Here is a 7,014-nt window from a genome sequence, read left to right on the forward strand (position 1 = left end):
AAGCAACCAGCTGGCCCCTAACCTGCCTCCTAAAGCTCTAGAGTTTCCTGAAATGCTCACAACCAAAACATGAACTCCCTGGTGTCTCCATCAGTTACTCCCTATCTCGGATCAAACCAGAAGGGATCAGAGCTCTCTGAAGAGGGCACAGCCAGAGGAAGAACAAAGGGAACAGCAGGGCTACACAGGCTGCTTCTTTGTTAACCCACTGGGGAGCCTGCACTGGGAAGCTTAAAGGCAATCATCAGCCAACCTTCTCTCAAATGTTCCTTGAATCCTCTATGGAAATCACTTCTCTTGAGCATCCAAGGGGCCAAAAGAGGCTAAGCCTGTCCAGGCAAATTCCCTTTACAAGGACTGCAGCACAGTGTCTTCTTAGAAAGTGTAAGTGAACAAGGCTGGGGCAGGGTGGGGTGGGAATCAGGAGGAGACAGGATGCTCCAGAGCAAGACAAGGAGGGCACCACTCCCTGCAAAGTGAACAATGTGTTCAGACACTGCACATAGCTGGCCTCTCCAGGCCATCGGTTCTGCAAAGTGCAGTCTGTTACACATCGCTTTGCCCCTGACAGAGCTGCAGCATCAAAACCTGACCCACGGAAGAAGCAGTCCTCCAAAGCTGTGTTGCCTGAAAATAAGACCCCTTTAACGGTTTGCCCTGAAGGGGGAACTGGTACCAGGAGATCCCACTACCAGAGAGCCATTTATGTGGCTGTCATCATGTGGCTGTGCAAGATGTGACCAGCCCTGACAACAAGCACCCAAATTCCCCACGACTCCGGCAAAAAAAGGCCAGATTCAACCCCTCACACACACAGCCACAGATGAGGCTTCTCTGTAAATAAGGAAAGTTACACAGATGCCAAGCCGTGCCACCCGCGACACCAGCCAGCAGGGCTGGCAGGAGGAGCAGCCTTCCCGACCAGGCAGCAGGATGGCTCGGGTCGGCAAGAAGCCCTGTTGCTCCGTGCACCGCCGCCTGCAGACCCCCGGGTCGGAGGGCTCCGGCCGCGGTCCGGCTGCCGCTCCGCCACACCCCGTGCACAAAATCCAGCTGGCAGCTCCCTGCAGGAACAGCCCTGACGCTACCGGGGAGCGAGAATCCTGTCCGCCGAGGGCGCGACCAGCACCGGCTGCCCCGACCGCGGCCAGAGGGAACGCCCCGCTCCCGCTCCCGCCGCACGCACCGGGGATACCCGCGGCCCGCGGCACCGGGCGACCAAGGCATCCCCCGGCCGTCCGCGCCCCCGCGGCTGCGAGCGGCGGCTCCAGCTCCGCACAAAGCGGGGTGGGGCCGGCAGGAGCTGCGGCACCCCCGGCGCAAAGCGGGCAGAGCAGGCGTCCCCCGCCGCTCCCCGGCACCGCCGGGCTCCGCGGGCCCCGGGCTGCGGCAGATGCCCGTGCCGGCCGTGCCCGCCCGTGTCCCGGCCCCACGCCCCGTACCACCGCCCGCGCTCTCGTACCTTGCCGCTGCCGGCGGTGGTCTGGACGTGCGCACGGGAGCCGCGCCGCGCCAGCCCAGCCCGGCCCGCCCGCGGTCCCCGCCCCGGCCCGCCCCCCGCGCCGCGCCCCGCAGCCGGGAGGTGCCGCGGGCACCGGGGTTGCCTCTGGCCCCGCAGAGCTCCGCAGAGCCTTCCCGGGGCGGTCCGGTCCGCGGCTGTGCCCGGGCCCTGGGCTCAACCTGCCGTGACCAGGCAGGGTGTGCCCTGCTGCTGGGCTGTGGCGGGAGAGCCTCTCCGCAACCACAGCAAGGTGTTCAAGCGCCTCGCCGCTACCCTGGCCTTGGGAGCCAGCGCCCCCCGGCCGACATGCGCCATTCACCGTCAGCATCCCCGCTGCTGCTGGGTCTCCCACTCTGTGCCCGGAGCCTCTGGGATCCTCCCACGAGATCGACTTGACAGCATCGGGACTTCGTCGTCACTTGTAGAGAGGGTACCAGAGGCCTCGCATTGGCTCAGCTTCTGAGAAGATAGGCACACTGTGCCATATCCTCAGTGCGACCACCCGGTACCGCTCATCCTGAGCACTGCACACACCCCTGCAACACGTATTATGTGCCAGCCTTAGCTGGCAGCCTCTGGCCGTCTCAGCAGTCCCTGGCAGATGGAGGGACACTAGCTTAAAGGTGCAGGGCCTTCACTGATAGCAAGAAAGCGTCTCACAGAGTTCACACTCAAACTTTGGGTCAGCTGGCACCTTGGCAGCACTACAAACCTCCCTGGTGCCCTGAATGAGGAACCTTGGTAAGGAGACAGCAATGCCCAAGATCAAACGGCAGAGGAGGTTTCTTTGGCCAGTCACCCCCTCAGCTAACACTGCTCTGGTCCTGTCTGATTAATCCAAGTGTGAAGCAGCTAGCTCATCTACATGCTTTAGTCCCACCACTCAGTGAGTAGCAGAGGCAGCTCTGGGCTGAGCCAGCAGCTGTGACAAGACTGAGAGACTCAGTGTCCTCCACAAGTGAGATGCTGCAGATCAGTGTAAGGGACCAAAAGAAAAATTATGTCCAAATGATAGCTTGGATGCTGCAACCAATTATTAACTCCTCAAGGCAAAGTATTATTTATCAAGGAGCTTGATAATATGTATCAACGTTAGCAGATTTAGGCAAAGACAGAGATGGTGGAGGCCCCATGAACCCTCCAAAAAAATGTATCAAACACTTTCAACCGAAGCAACTGAGGAAACAACAGGCAAGAAGATAGCAGGGATTGAAACCAGTAGAGCAGTAAGAACAGCTGACAGTGCCAAGAGAGAGAGGCAGGAACTGTGTTCTTAGCTGAAAGGTAATTTCATCAAGGGGAGATCACAGACACCCTCACTACAAACCCCAGCACTAGTAAAAGAGGAAACTGCACGTGAAGTCATTAGCATGCCTGTCAGGACACCTGAAGTCCTTTTGGAGAAGGAAAATAATGCCATTGAAAAGATCAGATCCACTGAATTCTTCAAAGGTGTTGAGCAGAATTTCAGAATCAAGCAGCAGCCCCTAAGATCTTCATCCTTCGCTACCAAATGCCAACCCTGGACATCCCAGGGGACTGACACTCTTGAGCAGACACACCACCAGACAGCTGCTGAGAAGCAATGTCCATGACAGAGCACAGGAAGGAATTCCTGTGGACACACATTGTGAACGCTACTGCAGCAGCTGTCATGGGTCTGTCCTGCCTACAGGAATTGAGATGACTTCTGGTACCCCTCAGGACTCTCACAATGTGTGCGCACGTATTGACCATGGAGAAGTACAAGACAGGTCAGGTATTGATGCACAGATGATCTCCAGTGCTTCCTTTCCTACATGTTGTACACCAGCCCTGATTAAGCTGTAAGAGAGTGCATGCAGGACCGACACAGTGACTAAGATGTCTTCGTTTAGGGTTATTGGGGGAAAAGGTTTGTTCTGCCTATAGCCCTGTCCACTGTTGGCATCTGGCTGTGTTAGTCATGTGCAAGTGCCATTCCTGAGAGCAGTGTAGGTGCTGACAAAGTGAATGGCTTTGCTCCCCAGTACCCTTTGCAGTCTAAAACTGGGTGGCTGGGACTGGGGTGTCCACAGTGATTGGGGTGAATGCTACTCTCTGTCTCCTTCCCCAGGACTTCTCAACTGGTCATCCAGCAGCAAGGGCTGAGCAACTGCTGCTGACAGCCTGTTTCCACAGAAGTGGCTTGTGGCAAAGAGCACCACCACACAACACTTCTCTTGCTGTGTAAGAGGCCTCCAGCAGCCAAGATGTTACTGCTTTCTATTGATATCCAGCAGCCTAAGTTGGAGCAGCATGCTCTGTAACTCTCTGCCACCCCACACCATTAGGTGCCAGAATCAAGCCAGAGGCAGGCTGGTGTCCCACCTGAACATCTTTTCCTGGCCCATGTAAAAAAATGAAAAGTGGTAAGCTACCACTCCTGTATGAAGGGGAGCCTGACAGCAGCACAGAACAACAGAACAACACACACCACTGTTAACCAGAAGCTATATGCAGCATCTCAACCTGTGGCAAGCCACTGGAAAAGCAGAGCCAGCCACCTGTTGTGGCTGGTCTGCATTGCAGGAGCTATATCAGCATGGCCATATTCATGGTGTTTGTGCAGCAATGGATGAAGCACCTCACCTAATTGGCACAGCTCCCTGGGAGCAGGGTCCTGACTGGCATGGAGCACTTGCAGAAGTGGATGAGAGGAGACAGAAGGAAACCAGCTTTCTGCATGGTGATACACCTTGCAACCCTAGGAAAGGCATGACCGGTTTGCAGACACAATATCCTCAGGTATATTTACGGCTAAGTTATATCAGCACACAGCCCAGTACATCTGCACTGAATGGGAAGTGCTGCAGCAAGCATTGAACTCTCATTTATCCCTGCCTGCAGAGGACAAGGGGCCTCACATGTCTCTGGAAGTTCTGGATGGAGACACATGGAGTAAGCTGCTAATTCATTAGGATCAATGAGATTCATATTTATCAAAAACTTCACTAGTTCCCACGTTTTCTTCTGTAATTATTTCCAGCCCCGTGAAGTTCACTATGACTAACTATGCCATGTGGCAGGGGCAGGTGGCATGGTGGGGTAGGGTGGAAGCTGGGACTACGCAACACCCACCAGCTTCAGGGACTGATTTAAAGCACCATTGTAATGGTAGTGTCAAAACTGGAACTCTTTTCACATTTTGTGGAATTGGCATTTTCAATCAATGTGCAAGAGCTTTCATCATATTGAAAAATGTTATTGGAAGATGCAGCAAAAAGTATCAATTGGTTTCAATTTTGTTTTGGAACTTTTCCTCCCTGCAAAATGCTGCCAATAAACAGTACTTGTCTACCAACAAAATTACTTTATAAATAAAAAAAAAATACGCCTTTTTTTTCAGCAGGGAATTGTGGTGTTTGGCTGAGTACTACTTTTTCTCAAATTATAAGGACAGAAGAACAGAACAACATTTTACGCTTATCAAATAAAGGGAACAATGTCGCCTTGGAGAAGTAGACAAAGCAAGTCATGCAAGACACAAGCAGGATGCCAGCTCAGCTTTGCAAGGCTGACAAAACAGAAGTGATGCAAAGCAAAAATACTGCTCTTACTCAAAATGGGGGTCGAGGAACAGCTACCTAAAAATGACACCAGACGTTGAAGACAGACCCCAAAGAACCATATGAAGACTTCAAGTAAGGGGTGCAACTATGTAAAATAAAATAATATACATACATCAAGTAAACTGGGATAGCCAATTAATGTGTCAGCAGTGTGTATGATAACAACTCACAGTTCTGTGCATTTACCCAATGCTTGGGGCAGTCGATTACGGCAAGGATGCTCTGAGTGATCAGCACGCTGCAATAAAGAATGCTGCTTTCTAATACTCAAAACTATGTTACAAAGTTTTTATATGGACAATTTTGCTATAACAAGGGGGCTTGAAATTTAGTTCTACTTACCCTGGATATTGCTATAAGTTTCCAACATTACAAGAGCTTGACAACAGCATGTGCCAGAGGTTCTGTATCATGAAAATTATGTTCAAAACCAGAGCAGATACTGATCCAATAGCTGGACTCTCAAAGGCAGACTTTGCACTTGGCAGGAAGCTGTCATTTAACAAGGAGAAACAGGAACTTTGTCTCAAAGCTAGTGGACCATATGCCCAAAGCAAACACCTGGATGCAGCAGGACAGGGGACCTCTCATCCCAAATGTATCATGGTTAGGGATACCTTCTCTTCCACTGACTAACCTGGTGTAATGTTTTCCCCTCTGGAGAGCTCCTGAGGTTGAGCAGAAAGCACACAATCTCATGAATTAGCACCTCAGTGCAGGCCACAGCCTTTCACTGAACTCTAGAAAAGGGGTTAAAGTACTTGGATGGCATTATATTATATCAGCTCCAGCACTTGTGGCTCTGTCATGGGAAAGTGTTTTGCCTCCTTGCACTCGGCATGTCCCTAGACCAAATAGAGCTAACGTTTTTTAAAGGAGCTCTTGAGACTGGGACACTGCTGGAGAAGTCTCAGCATTGTCTCAGGCCACAAGTGTGCTCTTTAATGGGAACAGAGCAAGCCCCAGGCCTTGTGTCTGTGACGGTGGCAGGAGGTTGCCCAGCCTGCAAACTGGAAGAGAAACTCAGCACTGTGGTATAGCTCTTGCTACAAGTGTTGTTGCATCCCACCCATGGAAAATGCCTTGCCCCTTACCTCTCACCTTCACCCTGGAAGAGAAGCTCAAACTTAGACTAAACATTAACCCAGAAACAGCCTCCCCAGTAGAGCCTCTTATCAGGGCAGCATGCCAGGATACAGGGTTTAGCTGCAGCATATAAAGGTATAGATCCTGCCACCCCAACACCACCCAGACCAAAAAGGGGTGAAGAAGGGAAGCATCATGGCCTCTTCTTGTTGACAGCCAGCAGTGTCTTTATGTGTGTTTGGCACCCCTCTACCAGTTTATCCTCTCAAACCCTATAAACTTTTGGTGGCCCCAAGATCCTGCAACAAGGTGAACTACAAATTAATGGCACGTCATAGGGAGAAGGGTGGATGTGGAAATCAAAAACATCCTTTTTAGGGCTGGAGCTGGCATCCCAAGGTTTAGATTAATGCAGAGACATTTAAGAAAACTTAAATTCACAAGTAATGTTATGCATACAGCAAAGCTTAGCAAAGACTGGCTCTGGATAGAAAGACACCTGTTTCATCCACAGGCACCAGCACAGGCAGAAAGCCACTGGGCTGCATAAGCAGGTCAAACTGTTTCCCAGCCACAAGAATTGGCAGTGGCAGCACAAATCATTCTTGAGCACTTCATGCAGAGGTAACCTCTGTTCAAAACACCCATGACACCAACTGATAGTCACTGCAAGTCTTGCAGAGCCTGAGGTATTGTTTTGGGCAAAGCTAACCTCTGGGCCCAACCAGAATCTTGTGAGTTGGGTTCAGTACTTTTCAGTACCACAGAAGTTTGTGAAGCAGAAGGAAAGTAAAGCAGGGCCCATGAGGACATGCTAGCTTGGCTGCAGGGTGCAGG

At 51.7% G+C, this 7,014-nt stretch overlaps 1 protein-coding gene across 1 annotated transcript in view; it reads right to left on the minus strand.

The window, feature by feature from the left end:
- Positions 1-1,531, minus strand: part of CORO2A (coronin 2A) — a 65,057-nt gene extending 63,526 nt beyond the window's left edge. The window contains exon 1 of the mRNA XM_085041954.1: positions 1,463-1,531. The gene's annotated coding sequence lies outside the window, so the exon portion shown is untranslated. The remainder of the gene's footprint in view (positions 1-1,462) is intronic.
- Between the last annotated feature and the right edge of the window lie 5,483 nt (positions 1,532-7,014).

This window comes from Lichenostomus cassidix, chromosome Z (assembly GCF_008360975.1).
Source record: "Lichenostomus cassidix isolate B80296 chromosome Z, HeHo_3.0, whole genome shotgun sequence".
In the NCBI taxonomy this organism is placed as follows: domain Eukaryota; kingdom Metazoa; phylum Chordata; class Aves; order Passeriformes; family Meliphagidae; genus Lichenostomus; species Lichenostomus cassidix.